This window comes from Eleutherodactylus coqui, chromosome 8, assembly GCF_035609145.1.
Source record: "Eleutherodactylus coqui strain aEleCoq1 chromosome 8, aEleCoq1.hap1, whole genome shotgun sequence".
In the NCBI taxonomy this organism is placed as follows: domain Eukaryota; kingdom Metazoa; phylum Chordata; class Amphibia; order Anura; family Eleutherodactylidae; genus Eleutherodactylus; species Eleutherodactylus coqui.
Genome location: NC_089844.1, coordinates 147,744,202 through 147,763,182, shown reverse-complemented (window position 1 = coordinate 147,763,182; position 18,981 = coordinate 147,744,202). Strand labels below are relative to the sequence as shown.

The window sequence follows — 18,981 nt, the reverse complement described above, 5'->3', positions numbered from 1 at the left end:
CCCGACCATGACTGTATTTGTACAAGGAAGCCAGAGTAACCGGATGGCTGATTTAAAGTCTTGCGCACATATCTGCTAATAGGAACGGGGAGCAGTGAATCGACAAAGGTGGGACAAATAACTTTATCATTTGAGCACTATTTTAATTATACCATTCCCTAACCTGGGGCATGTTTTTTTAAATGTCGTAAAACTCCTTTAATGTCTTGGCCCCAATATCTCTGCATTGCGAGTGCCTCTCTAGTGCCCTCTATGGACTTTTCACACGAATGTAATTTGCGCCTTGCGGTTTTCACGCCGAGCTGATATACAGTGTCCTTGTCTGCGGAGGGGGGGAGGATGGAAGAGCCAGGAGCAGGAACTGACCTCCCGCCCCTTGCCACTATTTGCAAGAGAAGGGGGGTGAGATGGGGCGGAGCTAAGTCATGACACTTAGCTCCGCCCCTGTCCCGCCCTCCCACTGCAAATAATGGCGAGGGGCGGGGAAGGGGCGCGAGCTCAGTTCCTGCTTCTGGCTCTTCCATCCGCCCCCCCCCCCTGCAAGCAAGGACACCGTATATCGGCTCGGAGTGAAAACCAAGCCGATATACGGTCGTCTAAATAAGCCCTTCATGTGAGCGGCAACATGGGCGCCTATGGGAGATCAGTACAGCGTATTTCACGTGCAAAACCCACAGTTGTGTGAGCCCGGCCTAAGTCTTTTGGTAGCAGGTTGCATGTGTAATATGTTGTGTACGGTTGGCTCTTTCAGGGTTTTCAGCACGCAGAGCTAATATTTTGGCACAAATTTTGCGTTCTGTTGTGGTAAGTAAAATGCGCGCGTCTCCCTAAGGGCAAAGACTCTGCGGTTGGCGGCATAGAGATAGTGCTCAGGTTTACAGTCAGGATTGGGCGGTACTATGGGTCGACCGCCACAACGGCAAGGGGGTGCGGCAGTGGAGCTGCGAGGCCCGGCGAGCCAACCCAGGTGAGGGTCAGCGTCACCCATAGCCACCTACGTTTTTGGTGGCTAACAGCGTGGTGGGCAGTGCAGCGTTCGGGTTGCGGGTAGAAATGGCGCCTTGGCGACATGTGCAGAATGTAAGAGGCCTGTAATGATTTTCTGTGGTCTTCTGTATGTGCAAACTGTTTGGGTTAAATGGACGTCCACGGGAGTGCGGTAGGGAAATTGCAGTGTGTAACGGAACTATGTTGTGCGGTGATGATTTGAGTTTTGCCGGTTTTGAATTCTTCTCTAATTAGAGTAAAAGGCTGTGAAATGAGCGGTTAATTTATTACAGAGCCCAGAGGGTTTGGTGTGGTAGGAAGCCTAGGCCACTAAGGTAAAAGTAAAGTGCGCTGGGCGACAATCCACCTAGTTGGGATGGCGGTATGCCTTTAGCTGTCACTCTACCCCCCAGCAAGCTGGGTACTCATTGCACTGACCTCGGAAGGACAGAAGGCTGAGTCAACCCTGAGCCGGCTACCTGACGTACGCAGGGTTTGAACCCGCACATCTCAGCGAGAGCTTAGCACTGCGTACTGCTGCCCTAATGCTCTGCGCCACACGAGGCTCACAATGTAACAAGGTGCCGTTTTACATCTATAATCCTGGTTCAGTGTCTAACTTGAAAACGAGATGCCATATAGACAGGCGTGGAGGCCCTGGTACCCTGCTGTACCGCCTCTAGCTTGAATACAAGATGTGCTACGGTGTGGTGGGGCATGGATGCTGTAGTGCTAAGTTGGGCCACCTCTTGCTTGGATTCCGGATGTGATACGGGCGGGCATGGAATCTCTAGTGCCCTGCTGGGACACTCCAGCTTTCGTATAAGATGTGATACGGGGGTGGGAGAAGGGGAAGGGAGCTGCAGCAGCCTGTTTCACCGCCTTTAGCTTGGATACGAGATGTGATACCGGGGGGCATGGATGCTCTAGTGCTAAGCAGGGCCACCTTTTGCTTGGATGCAAGATGTCATATGGGCTGGCATGGACTCTCTAGTGCCCTGTTGCTCCAGCTTTCATAGAAGATGTGATACGGTTGGGCACGGAGGCTCCCGTTCACTGCTGTATCACCTCTGACAGATGAGCCGTCATCAGCTCCCTTCCGACAATGCTTTCAGTTTTCAGGCCCCTGGGGTTCAGCTGCAGCACCACCGGCCGCACTGTGTTCTAATGCCAATTTGGAGCCATTACCCTGGGCCCGGGCCTATGGCTGCTTTGAGATGCCCATAATGAATCGCCTTGCGGGTGGTGCTACACTAACCATAAAGCTACAGTGCCAGTCAATCACAGCGCTTGCTTAGTGACGTATGCTAAGGAGCTGGTGGAATAAGCAGATAGGCAGGTGACAAAGCCACTGTTTTTCCAATGGCAATCTCCTAGTGGTTAATTTCGGTTGGCTCTTTCAGGGTTTTCAGCACGCGGAGCTAATAGTTCGGCACGCATTTTGCGTTCTGTTGTGGTAAGTAAAATGCGCGCGTCTCCCTAAATGCAAAGACTCTGCGGTTGGCGGCATAGAGATAGTGCTCAGGTTTACAGTCACGATTGGGCGGTACTATGGGTCGACCGCCACAACGGCAAGGGGGTGCGGCAGTGGAGCTGTGAGGCCCGGCGAGCCAAGCCAGGTGAGGGTCGGCGTCACCCATAGCCACCTACGTTTTTGGTGGCTAACAGCGTGGTGGGCAGTGCAGCGTTCGGGTTGCGGGTAGAAATGGCGCCTTGGCGACATGTGCAGAATGTAAGAGGCCTGTAATGATTTTCTGTGGTCTTCTGTATGTGCAAACTGTTTGGGTTAAATGGACGTCCACGGGAGTGCGGTAGGGAAATTGCAGTGTGTAACGGAACTATGTTGTGCGGCGATGATTTGAGTTTTGTTGGTTTTGAATTCTTCTCTAATTAGAGTAAAAGGATGTGAAATGAGCGGTTAATTTATTACGGAGCCAAGAGGGTGGGGTGTGGTAGGAAGCCTAGGCCACTAAGGTAAAAGTAAAGTGCGCTGGGCAGTAATCCACCTAGTTGTAATGGCAGTATGCCTTTAGCTGTCACTCTACCCCCAGCAAGCTGGGTACTCATTGCACTGACCTCGGAAGGACAAAAGGCTGAGTCGACCCTGAGCCGGCTACCTGACATACACGGGGTTTGAACCCGCACATCTCAGGTCGTGAGCAGGTCGGTTTTGTAAGGATTCAAAACCGACAAAACTCAAATCATCACCGCACAACATAGTTCCGTTACACACTGCAATTTCCCTGCCACACTCCCGTGGACGTCCATTTAACCCAACAGTTTGTATATATAGAAGACCAGAGAAAATCATTACAGGCCTCTTACATTCTGCACATGGCGCCAAGGCGCCATTTCTACCCGGAACCCGAACGCTGCACTGCCCACCACGCTGTTAGCCACCAAAACCTAGCTGCTATGGGTGACGCTGACCCTCACCTGGCTTAGCTCACCGGGCCTCACAGCTCCACTGCCGCACCCCCTTGCCGTTGTGGCGGTCGACCCATAGTACCGCCCAATCGTGACTGTAAACCTGAGCACTATCTCTATGCCGCCAACCGCAGAGTCTTTGCCCTTAGGGAGACGCGCGCATTTTACTTGTCACAACAGAACGCAAAATTTGTGCCAAAATCTTAGCTCCGCGTGCTGAAAACCCTGAAAGAGCCAACCGAAATTAACCGCTAAGAGATTGCCATTGGAAAAGCAGTGGCTTTGTCACCTGCCTATCCGCTTATTCCACCAGCTCCTTTGCATACGTCACTAAGCAAGCGCTGTGATTGACTGGCACTGTAGCTTTATGGTTAGTGTAGCACCACCCGCAAGGCGATTCATTATGGGCATCTCAAAGCAGCCATGGGCCCGGGCCCAGGGTAATGTCTTCAAATTGGCATTAGGACACAGTGCGGCTGGTGGTGCTGCAGCTGAACCCCAGGGGCCTGAAAACTGAAAGCATTGTCGGAAGGGAGCTGATGACGGCTCATCTGTCAGAGGTGGTATAGCAGTGAACGGGAGCCTCCATGCCCAACCGTATCACATCTTCTATGAAAGCTGGAGCAACAGGGCACTAGAGAGTCTATGCCAGCCCATATGACATCTTGCATCCAAGCAAAAGGTGGCCCTGCTTAGCACTAGAGCATCCATGCCCCCCGGGATCACATCTCGTATCCAAGCTAAAGGCGGTGAAACAGGCTGCTGCAGCTACCTTCCCCTTCTCCCACCCCCGTATCACATCTTATATGAAAGCTGGAGTGTCCCAGCAGAGCACTAGAGATTCCATGCCCGCTCGTATAACATCCTGAATCTAAGCAAGAGGTGGCCCAACTTGGCACTACAGCATCCATGCCCCACCACACCGTAGCACATCTTGTATCCAAGCTAGAGGCGGTACAGCAGGGTACCAGAGCCTCCACGCCTGTCTATATGGCATCTCGTTTCCAAGCTAGACACTGGACCAGGATTATAGATGTAAACCGCCACCGAGTTGCATTGTGAGCCTCGTGTGGCGCAGAGCATTCGGGCAGCGGTACACAGTACTGAGCTCTCGCTCGCGACCTGAGATGTGCGCGTTCAAGCCCCGCGTATGTCAGGTAGCCGGCTCAGGGTCGACTCAGCCTTCTGTCCTTCCGAGGTCTGTTCAATGAGTACCCAGCTTGCTGGGGAGTGAAGTGAGAGCTAAAGGCATACCGCCATCACGACTAGGTGGATTGTTTCCCAGCGCACTTTACTTTTAACCTTAGTGGCCTAGGCTTCCTACCACACCAAACCCTCTGGGCTCCGTAATAAATTAACCGCTCATTTCACATCCTTTTACTCTAATTAGAGAAGAATTCAAAACCGACAAAACTCAAATCATTACCGCACAACATAGTTCCGTTACACACTGCAATTTCCCTGCCACACTCCCGTGATCGTCCATTTAACCCAAACAGTTTGCACATACAGAAGACCACAGAAAATCATTACAGGTTTTACATTCTGCACATGTCGCCAAGGCGCATTTTTACCCGGAACCCCGAACGCTGCACTGCCGACCAAGCTGTTAGCCACCAAAAACGTAGGTGGCTATGGGTGACGCTGACCCTCACCTGGGTTGGCTCGCCGGGCCTCACAGCTCCACTGCCGCACCCCCTTGCCGTTGTGGCGGTCGACCCATAGTACCGCCCAATCGTGACTGTAAACCTGAGCACTATTTCTATGCCGCCAACCTCAGGGTCTTTGCCCTTAGGGAGACGCGCGCATTTTACTTATCACAACAGAACGCAAAATGCGTGCCGAACTATTAGCTCCGCGTGCTGAAAACCCTGAAAGAGCCAACCGAAATTAACCACTAGGAGATTGCCATTGGAAAAACAGTGGCTTTGTCACCTGCCTATCCGCTTATTCCACCAGCTCCTTTGCATACGTCACTAAGCAAGCGCTGTGATTGACTGGCACTGTAGCTTTATGGTTAGTGTAGCACCACCCGCAAGGCGATTCATTATGGGCATCTCAAAGCAGCCATAGGCCCGCGCCCAGGGTAATGGCTCCAAATTGGCATTAGAACACAGTGCGGCCGGTGGTGCTGCAGCTGAACCCCAGGGGTGTAACGCCTTACGGGGCCTGAAAACTGAAAGCATTGTCGGAAGGGAGCTGATGACAGCTCAGCTGTCAGAGGTGGTACAACAGTGAACGGGAGCCTCCATGCCCAACCGTATCACATCTTCAATGAAAGCTGGAGCAACAGGGCACTAGAGAGTCCATGCCAGCCCGTATCACATCTTGCATCCAAGCAAAAGGTGGCCCTGCTTAGCACTAGAGCATCCATGCCCCCCGGTATCAAATCTTGTATCCAAGCTAAAGGCGGTGAAACAGGCTACTAGAGCCACCTTCCCCTTCTCCCACCCCCGTATCACATCTTATATGAAAGCTGGAGTGTCCCAGCAGAGCACTAGAGATTCCATGCCCGCTCGTATCACATCCTGAATCTAAGCAAGAGGTGGCCCAACTTGGCACTACAGCATCCATGCCCCACCACACCGTAGCACATCTTGTATCCAAGCTAGAGGCGGTACAGCAGGGTACCAGAGCCTCCACGCCTGTCTATATGGCATCTCGTTTCCAAGCTAGACACTGGACCAGGATTATAGATGTAAACCGACACCTAGTTACATCGTGAGCCTCGTGTGGCGCAGAGCATTAGGGCAGTGGCCGTGCATGCTCTCGCTCACGACCTGAAGTATGCGGGTTCAAACCCCGCATAGGCCAGGTAGCCGGCTCAGGGTCGACTCAGCCTTCCATCCTTCCGAGGTCGGTGCAATGAGTACCCAGCTTGCTGGGGGGTAGAGTGACAGCTGAGGGCATACCATCATGTATTCCGGTGGATTTCTGCGCAGCGCGCTCTACTTTTTACCTTAGTGGCCTATTTGGCTTTGTACCAGACCCCACCCTCTGGCCTCTGTATTCAATTGACCACTCATTTCACATCCTTTTACTCTAACTAGAGAAGAATTCAATCTCGCTCACGACCTGAAGTATGCGGGTTCAAAACCCGCATGGGCCAGGTAGCCGGCTCAGGGTCGACTCAGCCTTCATTCCGAGGTCGGTGCAATGAGTACCCAGCTTGCTGGGGGGTAGAGTGAGAGCTAAAGGCCACTGAAAGGTAGACCCATAGTGTTGGTGATCGTCATTCTGACCCAAGGAAGTAGCAAGTATCTGGATATTATCCTGAGACCGTTTGTTGAGGCATTACCAGCTTATACGAGAGATACCACGGATGTACTCAAACGGCTGGAAGGCATATAATCACCAGATACGAAGCTGGCGAGTTTGGATGTAGAATCCCTCTACAGCTCTATCTCCCACTCAGGCGAACTGCAAGCTGTGCAATTCTTTTTGAACCCAAGAGGTACACATCTAATATAGTAAGAGTATCCAGCTCACTCGGATTAAGACTCAACTCAGAGCATTTTTTTCCTGCTCTGGATAGAAAAAAAAAAACAAACAAACTTGTGCCAGCGTAACTTTCTTAAGAACAGTGAAACATCCTTGGTCCAAGTGGAACAGTCAAATTTATTAGTAGGAATCAAGGACAAGCCTTTCCTCGTTACTGCCTGCTCAACCTCTGACCCCTCAGGATACATTGATGATCTGTAAATCATCTTTCATGGCTGGGGGTGCAGAGTGCGATTGCCTCTCATGAGAATTGATCAGACTTCTCACGGGGAAGGACCTATTGACCGCTATTGAGGAAACCCCATACCACCGCGATTCCTCAACATATAAATCGAAATTAGTGGGTCTAAAAACTATGCTCCATTTGAGTTAAATCTTCCCCTACCATGCGTTCTGGGTATAGTGCCACCCCTACCCCTAGGTCTCTCTGAGTAGGACCCTCTTTAGACTACTTATTACCAGAGATCAGAGAGATCCCTATTGCACTGAAGAGGTTTCCGTTCCCTCAGATATCCAGTATACTTTTCTATTGCAGGTTTGAGTGTTTTCTCCTTTTTCTCATCTTCTGTCTCTCCTGAGAACCCCCGGGTATCCTTAATCATTTCCTCTAAGCTCTTACTCTTCTTTTCTAGATTTATCTTCTCTTCCTCTAATAATAGATTTATGAGCCTAAAAGAGCTTTCAGTGGCCTCCTTCTCCCACCGTGTCATGAAGGGACCCGTTCTTCATTTTAGTGGTGGCAAAATGTGAACCCTGAGCCCGTGAGGTACTATTTTGTGTTCTAAATAGTTGGTCAGCCCCTGCACCTCCCACCATGACCTTATACATTCCTTATAGGGCCTAGTGAGATTCTTAAAGGCATAATTAATCAAAGTAGCTTGAGTATGTATATCCAGATCTTTATTCGAGAAAACTAATTTGGCCTCTAATAGCCAGGGGGCAATATTGATGCTCCCTGACAGAAAACCTGCCATTTCAATTATAAGCAAATCACCGCGGCAGAAAGGTCCTTATAACAACTATTCCATCACCGAGAAGAACAGAAAAAATGTATTTTTTTCAAATATAACCTTTAATAATATATCTTAAAAACAAGGTGTACACATATAATATTCCACATGTGTCTCCAATACAGAGAGATCACACATAATCCTAAATAAAGATCCTACAGATCACGGGTGAGATCACCTTCAGGGCAATGTAGATAGATGTATCACCAATATTGGTAATCATTATGGAAGTCCCCAGCAAAGTATCACGTGTATCCTTTCCTTTATCATGTTCTTAAATGTTCTCCTGTGCTTGGTGTATACACTTTTATACTGCCCCCTATGTACAAGAATATTACTATTACACTGCCCCCTATGTACAAAAAACAACTACTATAATACTGCCCCCTATGTACAAGAATATAACTACTATAATACTGCCCCTATGTACAAGAATATAACTACTATAATACTGCCCCCTATGTACAAGAATATAACTACTATAATACTGCCCCTATGTACAAGAATATAACTACTATAATACTGCCTCCTATGTACAAGAATATAACTACTATAATACTGCCCCCTATGTACAAGAATATAACTACTATAATACTGCCCCTATGTACAAGAATATAACTACTATAATACTGCCCCTATGTACAAGTATATAACTACTATAATACTGCCTCCTATGTACAAGAATATAACTACTATAATACTGCCTCCTATGTACAAGAATATAACTACTATAATACTGCCCCCTATGTACAGGAATATAACTACTATAATACTGCCCCCTATGTACCAGAATATAGCTACTATAATACTGCTCCCTATGTACCAGAATATAACTACTATAATACTGCCTCCATGTACCAGAATATAACTACTATAATACTGCCTCCTATGTACAAGAATATAACTACTATAACACTGCCCCCTATGTACAAGAATATAACTACTATAATACTGCCGCCTATGTACAAGAATATAGCTACTATAATACTGCTCCCTATGTACCAGAATATAACTACTATAATACTGCCTCCATGTACCAGAATATAACTACTATAATACTGCCTCCTATGTACATGAATATAACTACTATAATACTGCTCCTATGCACAAGAATGTAACTACTATAATACTGCCCCCCTATGTACAAGAATATAATTACTACAATACTGCCCCCTATGTACAAGAATATAACTACTATAATACTGCCTCCTATGCACAAGAATATAACTACTATAATACGGCCCCCTATGTACAAGAATATAACTACTATAATACTGCTCCTATGTACAAGAATATACTATAATACTGCCCCCTATATACAAGAATATAACTACTATAATACTGCTCCTATGTACAAGAATATTACTACTAGAATACATTAAAAACCCCATTGATTTACATTGGGCCAGTCGGACCTACGTTTTTCACAGATATATTAGGTGCACGTCTTTTTTTGGTGTGTAATACGCACCATTACAATCTATGGGTGCAGTAAATAGTGAATGTGCATGTTATACTACTTCATGGACTCACCTGAATAAGGCTGCACATTCACCCCCCATTTCTATGGGTCCAAGCTGTACGCTTCCAAAGCCCTCTTCTGGCACAGCCTCTCCAACTCATCCACGTGCTCCGTGCCGCCATAGTACCTGTCAGTAGAGGCAGGAGAGAACATGAAGACCCTCTTTTTGGTGTCCTAGTGTAGTATAGCGCCTGCTAGAGGAGCTTCACACAAGGTGTAAATTTTGCACAATTTCTGAAGAGAAGATCCACAGCATTTACAGTCTGAGCCGCGTGGAGGAGATGTAAACCTCTTCCACATGGTGCATAAAGATCTGCACAAGTCAGTACAGAACTGATATGTGGTGCGGTTTTAAGTCCGCAGCATGTCAGCTTATACTGTGGATATTCAGTATGAATTCCACCCCTTCAAAAGAGGCTGTGAAAAACACACCAAAATCCACGTGTTGCGTGTATGGCGACATTGATTCTTGTGCCGACTGCACTAAAATCTGCAGCGCCAGCTGAACAATCATACTAACAATTGTTCGTCTTCATGCAATCATCTGCCGTGTGTGAACGCAGTGATGAAGCGCTGATCACAATGCTTTGCCGACCAGCACACGTTACAAGTAGCCAAGAATTGGCCAATGGAAGAACTCCCTAACGCAGGGTTAGTTTAATACTGTTGTACAGGAGTCACATAACCCGAATAGCGCTGTATGCAGAAAACAGCAAGAGACTGTCTGGAACAGACATTTTTGTTGCAGAAGTCTTCATACCCTTCATGTAAAGCAGCTCTAACACTCAATATGAGGGGCTCCTAGTTGGGTCTCTCTGGGATGGGGGATTGTCTAAGGCAGTGGTCCCCAACCTTTTTGGCACCAGGGACCGGCTTCAAGCAAGACCAGTTTTACAAGGCCCGTAAGGGTTGGGCGGGACATGGGCGGGGCTTTGGTTATATGGGGCGGGGTTATGAAGGGGGTTGGAGTTTAGTGCATTCTTATTTAATTATGACATTTAGAATGTCCTGGCAGTACACACATAGGGCAGTATATAATCTATCCCCCCCAGCACAGGTCCCCCCCCATAATAAGCAGGTCCCCCAGTAATGGGCAGCCCCCACCCCCCAGTAATAGGCAGCACCCCCATAATATGCAGCACCCCTCCCTCCCGTAATAGGCAGCCCCCCCAGTAGTAAGCAGCCCCCGTAGTAATAGGCACCCCCCCCCCGCAATTCTAAGCAGCCCCCCAACCCATATACTTACTACAGCGTCGCTCTCTGTCTGCTTGCTCTGACGTCAGTGTGCAGCCCGGAACGCTTCCTCCCCGAGTCCTCTTCTGCGGAACTAATGAGCAGGGGACTCGGGGAGGAGAATCCTGGCTGCACACTGAGGTCAGTGTGCGCCGGGATCAGCGCGATTACCAGCGGGGAGCTGCGGCGCCCCCGCTGGTAATCGCTTCAGTGCTCAGCGGCGTTGGCACGCTGCGGGCCACATGACACAAGGCAGCGGGCCGGATTCGGCCCGCGGGCCTTGTGTTTAGAGCAAAAGCTCCCGGTGGTGCCGCGGACCGGCGCTAAACACACAACGGCCCGGCCGCGGTCCGGTGGTTGGGGACCCCTGGTCTAAGGGATCTCACACAAGGGCACCCTCTCTACAGGGGTTGTCCCAAGATATAGGCTTATCTCCTTATTCACAGGATAGAGGATAAGTGTCTGATCAGTGAGAGTCTGACTTCTGGGATCTGCAGAGATCACAAAAACAGAGGGGACTGAGGCTTCCCATAAGAACGGTGTGGCAGTCGCGCAAACGCCCTGCTAGCCTCAGCAGCCCACATGCTTGATCGCTGCTCCATTCATACAGTGGGGGACACAAGACCTGCATTTTCATGATAGGCAGGGGTCCGAGAATTCAGAACCCCCACCAATCAGACATTTATCACCTATCCCGTGGATAGGAGACAAGTTTGTAACTTGGGACCGTCCATGGAAGTCAATACTGTGTACAGCAGCAATAACCTTCTCTATTATACAGGCAGTTTGTCTGTCGCCACCACCAAGGCTTTCTGTAAGAACACAGTTAAGTAAAGTTACGGTGTTTTCACATCTGCGCTGGGGATTCCAATGTCCTCCTCTGTTTGGGAAACAGAAAAGAAGAAACCCCGCAGCCCAAGGGGTCCGCCTGTGAATGGAACCAAACAGTGTCGGGCAGACCCCCTTGACTATAATGGGGTCTGTCCACTTTCCGCCCAGCTACCCGGTTTTGCAACCACATCTGTGAGGACACCTCCGTCTGGAGGTCCTGATGCAGACATGAAACCACCCTTAGAATGTGTCTTGTATTAACTAATTAAGGAAAAACAAAACACCAAGGATACCAGACACACACAGCAGTTGGCATTTCCTTTACAGGCCCAGTCCCCATCATAACGGACACGTCCCTATGTGATCAGCCCTGCCCATTATGATGAGATGCACTGGTGTCACCCACTCACCTCTGTCCTGGGTAACCCTCCGAATACTTGTTGTTCTGCTGCATTCCTTGGGCATTCTGATGCCGTTCCATATATACCTTCTGATCCGGCTCTCCAGCACTTTCAGTTTTCTTCTCCAACGATGAAACAGAAAACTGGAAATGACAAATCCGATGTAACCCAGCCTAATCCAGCGGACATTCTCATAATTCAGCCCCTCGTAGCCTGGAAATAGGATAATCTAAGGGCAAGAATACTCCCATCCAAGGCCAATAGGAATCTACCTGATCGTCAGGCAGCCGGACTGTCTGTGAGGGAAGTGTACCAGCTTTATATAAGTGACCACACAATGCCTGGTGAGGGCGCTGTTGGGCACGGATAAGCAGTAAAGGGGACACAGTGCTAGATCAGTGCTGCAGTCACTTCATCCACCAGCGAGGAGCCCAGAGATGGTAAAGTGCCGACCTACATTACCAACATATCACCAGTGTATAATATAGGAATACTCCCTTAAAGCGACCCTCCAGCCCTGGACAGACGGCCGAGCCGCTATGACTATCTGATGCGCATGTGTGTTAGTATGCAGTCTAAGGATGTGCTCACATGTGTGTTAGTATGTAGCCGCAGTCTAAGGATGTGCTCACATGTGTGTTAGTATGTAGCCACAGTCTAAGGATGTGCTCACATGTGTGTTAGTATGCAGCCGCAGTCTAAGGATGCGCTCACATGTGTGTTAGTATGCAGCCGCAGTCTAAGGCCTCATGTCCACGGGGAAAATCAGATCCGCTGTGGATTTGTAACGCGGATTTGGGCTGCAGATGCAGTGCGGATGAGCTTAAAATTGTATTTTATTGCATGCAGGTGACATGCGGATGCATTTTTTTTCATGCGCGTATGTACGCGGATGCAATTTTTACGCTGGAGGTGTTTTGCCCACTTTACCCCATCTCCTAGTACTTTCTCCACCTCCCAGCCTTGAAATCCGCAGCGGATCTCCAGCACCCATTTAATTCAGATTTAATATTCACAGCGGATCTCCCGCACCCATAGAGATCAATGGGGGCCATCCGGAGCATGATCCGCACTTAAATGGAGCATGGCGTGGTTTTTTTCATGCACCGTAAATTTTAAAATCACTTTTAAATACCATCCGCGGGTATTTATCTACCCATGGGTGTCCAATGCATCCCTATGGGGCGCGGATCCGCGTGCGGGAAAAACGCTGCAGATTTTAAATAACAATTATCCAGTGGACATGAGGCCTAAGGATGTGCTCACATGTGTGTTAGTATGCAGCCGCAGTCTAAGGATGTGCTCACATGTGTGTTAGTATGCAGCCGCAGTCTAAGGATGTGCTCACATGTGTGTTAGTATGCAGCCGCAGTCTAAGGATGTGCTCACATGTGTGTTAGTATGCAGCCGCAGTCTAAGGATGTGCTCACATGTGTGTTAGTATGCAGCCGCAGTCTAAGGATGTGCTCACATGTGTGTTAGTATGCAGCCGCAGTCTAAGGATGTGCTCACATGTGTGTTAGTATGCAGCCGCAGTCTAAGGATGTGCTCACATGTGCGTTAGTATGCAGCCGCAGTCTAAGGATGTGCTCACATGTGTGTTAGTATGCAGCCGCAGTCTAAGGGCGAGCACCCACTGGCGTTTGCGTTTCCCGCGGGAAAAAAACGCAGCGTTTTCGCCGCGTGTCCCGCGTTTTTCCGCGCGTTTTCCGCGGCGTTTTTCGCGGCGTTTTCGCGGCTTTGCCATTAATTTCCATGGAGAAAAATAAGGACACATATGCAACTGACAGCTCCTATGTTAAAAACGCAAACGCAATGCAAAAAAAACGCCAGTGGACAGGAACACATGTTATCTCTATGCCTGTGCAGGAAAAACGCAAAACGCAAAACGCAGGTAAAAAAACGCCAGTGGGTGCTCGCCCTAAGGATGTGCTCACATGTGCGTTAGTATGCAGCCGCAGTCTAAGGATGTGCTCACATGTGTGTTAGTATGCAGTCGCAGTCTAAGGATGTGCTCACATGTGTGTTAGTATGCAGCCGCAGTCTAAGGATGTGCTCACATGTGTGTTAGTATGCAGCCGCAGTCTAAGGATGTGCTCACATGTGTTAGTATGCAGCCGCAGTCTAAGGATGTGCTCACATGTGCGTTAGTATGTAGCCGCAGTCTAAGGATGTGCTCACATGTGTGTTAGTATGCAGCCGCAGTCTAAGGATGTGCTCACATGTGTGTTAGTATGCAGCCGCAGTCTAAGGATGTGCTCACATGTGTGTTAGTATGTAGCCGCAGTCTAAGGATGTGCTCACATGTGTGTTAGTATGCAGCCGCAGTCTAAGGATGTGCTCACATGTGTGTTAGTATGCAGCCGCAGTCTAAGGATGTGCTCACATGTGCGTTAGTATGCAGCCGCAGTCTAAGGATGTGCTCACATGTGTGTTAGTATGCAGCCGCAGTCTAAGGATGTGCTCACATGTGTGTTAGTATGCAGCCGCAGTCTAAGGATGTGCTCACATGTGCAGTTGTTCACACCAGAAGTCAACCAAAATGAAGGAAAAAAAAGGGTAGAAACTGAACCCGTCCTTTAGTCTACCCTGTGAGGGGTTAATTCACGTTTATGCCTTTTTAAACTGATAAGTGTATTAATTATTGACTACAGCGACTCTATTTTGTATTCTTTGCCTTTGCTAAATACATGTATCTGTACAAATTTCACTTTTTACTTAGAAGAATGTTAAATCTCAGATATAATGACCTTGGATATGTTCCCGTGTGTGTAATCAGCGTTCTCTCTGTCCTAGAGAAATTTACTCCCTTTGCTTAGAAGCGCCTGGGAACATATTGTTGATACAGTTATCATCGGACATTGATGCATTGCTCACGTAGGAGACTTCTTTGAAAGATGTGTATTGTTCATTAAGAAAGTCCAGGTGTCCAGCAGGTTCGGACCTGCGCAGTGATTAGATCTTACGCAAGCATTTTCTGTTTCTATAAAGTTCTGTACTTTGCAAATAAACTTCACTTCACTCTGACAATCTCATCCAGCATGTGGTTGTCCATTTGTGTCGTCTATGGGTACCCATATCTAAAGACTAATTTGGAAGCAGGCAGCATCCGCTCAACGGTCAGAGTTTGACTGACCCCCTACAACCCTTTATGAGCCTCACCCGGTTTGGGTTTCAAAATCCACATCCAAACCTCCAGGTGTGAATGAAGACATCCTGAGACACTGCATGCTGCTCTGACTGGTCAGCGCTGCTCCCGTGGACAACACTGGCCAATCACAGCAGGTGTAGTGTTTTAGACTACCGATGTGTACTAATGCACAGTGTGCAGCAGACAGTCAGAGAACGGCTGCGGCCATCTTTGTTTGTCTAGGACTGGAGGGTCACTTTAAGGAGGGTTACATCTAGCTTTAGTTTCCCCACTGAGACTAGTTTCACACAGCTGAGCGATATTTCAGGCAAGGAAGCTCGTCCCGATATCACGCTTGTGCGATGTCCCCGCGGATGCTAGGCGTTTCGTGTCAAAACCACCTCCCATGACTTCAGTACAGTCGCGATCCAATGGGAAACCTCGCATCGCACGCTGTGAGATCTTTCCGGACCCATTGAAAACAACGGGTGAGGCGTTCCGAGGGAACACCCAAATATAGGACAGCAGGGGAGGAGAGCAAAATAATAAAACTCATCTATATTACCCCGGGTCAAAAGAACGGAGTTCATACTCGTGCGAGATTTGTGCGTCTCGCAATACGTGATTTTCTAACCTGTGTGAAGGCTTCCTGAATGACACAAAGACCTCCAATACTGTGGAGTGTAACACGGCATAACGCAGGTGTCCATGACATGCAGAATCCATGGAAAGCTGGATGACAACTGCGATGGCCAACATAATAGATTCCATTAGTGGTCAGCGCCCAGCATCTATTACCCGATGTAGGGAACCAAGATACCTTGGAGTCTTGGATGTGCAGCTCATTCTTTAAGACCCTTTTACATGGGAACACACATTTGTCAGAAGGTTTATCTCCCCGATCATCGCCCCGCCTGAATGCGCCCCAATCAGCTGATGAACATTCAGAACGCTCGCTCACCGGCTGACTGGATCTTTCATGGGGGCATAAAAATGCTGATTCGTTGGCAGGACATCCTCCATGTAATTAGGGGGGCGGCTGCTGACAAGAGCTGCTGCTGGTGAAGGATGATCAATATTAGTGACCGGTCGTCCCAATACTAGTGATCCTCCGCGCCGCGAGCGGCAGAACGAGGACTGATCGGCAGCTATACTGTCAGTCGCTCATTACAGCCAGCAGAGGATCCGTCTTCTGTGTAGAAGCGCCTATAGTGCAGTGAGAGCGGAGCGTCTCGTATGTCTTACCTCTGGATCACCTGTTTCAGGAGGTTCCAGGACAATCTGGTTATGAGATGCCCACAGATCGGCATGCCCGCCATTCATCACCGGGGAGGCGGCCATCATCCTGCCTCAGATACTTCACCCCTGGAACAAAAACACAGTTTTAATTCTGCACCATTTCAAGATCTTTGCTTGCTGTTAATGAATTGAACCATTCTTGTTTACTCCCAGAGTTGTATCCGGTCCGGGTAATCCTCTGCAAAGCCGGACCAAACAACCAGGTACCGGGCTCTGAGGGTACAAGGCAAAGCGCTCTTTAACCCCTTAACGCTGCAGGTTGCACATTTATGTCCTGCAGCTGCAGGGTATATATGAAGAGAGATTGCAGGGCCACCTCTCGTCATACACCGCAGGCGCCGGCTGTTTATTACAGCTGACACCTGCGGGCAATAGCTGCAATCAGCCGCGTGGCTGATCGGCGCTATTAACCCTTTCAATGCCACTGTCAATTCTGATACGGCCCCTTCCCTTGCGATGAGATCGCAGGGAGCCATGCAGGTGTCATGCCAGCCAGGGCCCTTCTGAAAGGCCCCAGGGCTGTCTTCGCAATATGCCTATCAAGGCGTCCCTGTGGGGTGGCTTGATAGACTGCCTGCCCAATCGCAGTATGGCATTACATGATACTGCAGGAGCAATCAAAGCATTGCTAGTTGTGGTCCTCTATGGGGGCTAAAAAAAGGAAAAATAAGATTAATAAAGTTTTAGTATAAAAAAAAAAGTAACAACTGTAAAAAACAACCCTTTTGCCATATTTACAATAAAAGAATCTAAGTAATAAAATAAAAATACATATTTGGTATCGCTGTGTCCGTAAAAGTCCGATCTATGAAAGTAACGCATTATTTACCTCACACAGTGAACGTCACCTGTAAAAAAAATAAATAACTCCAGAAATGCGCTTTTTGGGTCTCCAAGTAAAAAAAATGCACTGAAAAGCGATCAAAAACTTGTATATATTCCAAGATGGTACCAATGAAAACAACAGGATGTACCGTACAAAATGAGCCCTCGGACAACTACGTTGATGGAAAATTTTAAAACGTTCTTACATGCAGAAGATGGCGGCAGAAAATAATTTAAAATAATTAAATGTCTGAATAAAAATAAAGTAGTACAGAAAAAAAAAACACTTTATAAGTTTGGTATCGTAGTAATCGTACTGAACCATAGAATAAACTTATGGCATTGTTGTTGCATTTTGTGCGCCGTAGAAACAGGATGCACCGGAAGATGGCGAAATTACTTTTTTTTAAATTTTACTCCACTTTGAATTTTTTGAAGTTTTTTAGTACGTTATATGGTACATTAAATAGAACTGAAAAATACAACTCATCCCACAAAAAACAATTGATTTTTTAAACGGGTGGAGGAAAAAACGAAAATGGAAAAAAGGCAATGTCCTTAAGGGGTTAAGGGGCACCTTGGGACCAACCTTTATACCTGCTGAGCCTCACCAGCAATCAAACAAATTGAAAAAAGTACCATAAACTAAATCCTCCTGGTTACCTGCAGAACTAATTCACTGACCCCTCCCTGCAGTATCCTCACGGCAATAAGACTCAGGATTGAGTCATGAGGCGGCTCTCCCCGACAGCCCCCGTCCGCCCGGACAGAGGCGGCCACCCACCTGACTACAGAGGCCGACCCATCTCCTTGACAACCCCTGTCCCCCAGGACAGAGGCAGCCTTCACCTGACAACCCCCGTCCGCCGGGACATAGGCGGACTTCCTCTGACAACACCCATCCGCCGAGACACAGGCGGCCTCTCCCAGAAAACACCCGCCGCCAGGATAGAGGCGACCTCTCCCTGAGAACTCCCGTCCGCCGGAACAGAGGCGACCTCCCCTTTACAACCCCCATCCGCTGGGACAGAGGCGACCTCCCCCTGGCCAATACCCGTCCCACGGGACAGAGGCGACCTCCCCCTGACCAACACCCGTCCCACGGGACAGAGGCGACCTCCCCCTGACAAACACCCGTCCCACGGGACGGAGGCGACCGCCCCCTGACAAACACCCGTCCCACGGGACGGAGGCGACCGCCCCCTGACAAACACCCGTCCCACGGGACGGAGGCGACCGCCCCCTGACAAACACCCGTCCCACGGGACGGAGGCGACCGCCCCCTGACAAACACCCGTCCCACGGGACGGAGGCGACCGCCCCCTGACAAACACCCATCCCACGGGACGGAGGCGACCTCCCCCTGACAACCACCATCCGCCAGGACACAGGTGGCCTCTCCCTGACAACCACCATCCGCCAGGACTAAGGCGGCCTCTCCCTGACAACCACTATCCGCCGGGACGCAGGCGGCCTCTCCCTGACAACCACTATCCGCCGGGACACAGGCGGCCTCTCCCTGACAACCCCATTCGGGGGGCCACAGGTGGCCTCTCCCTGACAACCACCATCCGCGGGGACACAGGCGGCCTCTCCCTGACAACCACCATCTGTCGGGACGCAGGCGGCCTCTCCCTGACAACCACCATCTGTCGGGACGCAGGCGGCCTTTCCCTGACAAGCACCATCCGCTGGGACGCAGGCGGCCTCTCCCTGACAACCACCATCCGCCGGGACCCAGGCGGCCTCTCCCTGACAACCACCATCCGCCGGGACCCAGGCGGCCTCTCCCTGACAACCCCATCTGTAGGAAGA

At 49.3% G+C, this 18,981-nt stretch overlaps 1 protein-coding gene across 1 annotated transcript in view; it reads right to left on the bottom strand.

The window, feature by feature from the left end:
- LOC136576983 (serine hydroxymethyltransferase, cytosolic-like) overlaps nt 1–11,957 on the bottom strand; it is a 228,759-nt gene extending 216,802 nt beyond the window's left edge. Inside the window, exons 1-2 of the transcript XR_010786427.1 lie at nt 11,922–11,957; nt 9,459–9,574 (exon numbers count right to left, since the gene is read on the bottom strand). The gene's annotated coding sequence lies outside the window, so the exon portion shown is untranslated. The remainder of the gene's footprint in view (nt 1–9,458; nt 9,575–11,921) is intronic.
- Nucleotides 11,958–18,981: the final 7,024 nt, after the last annotated feature.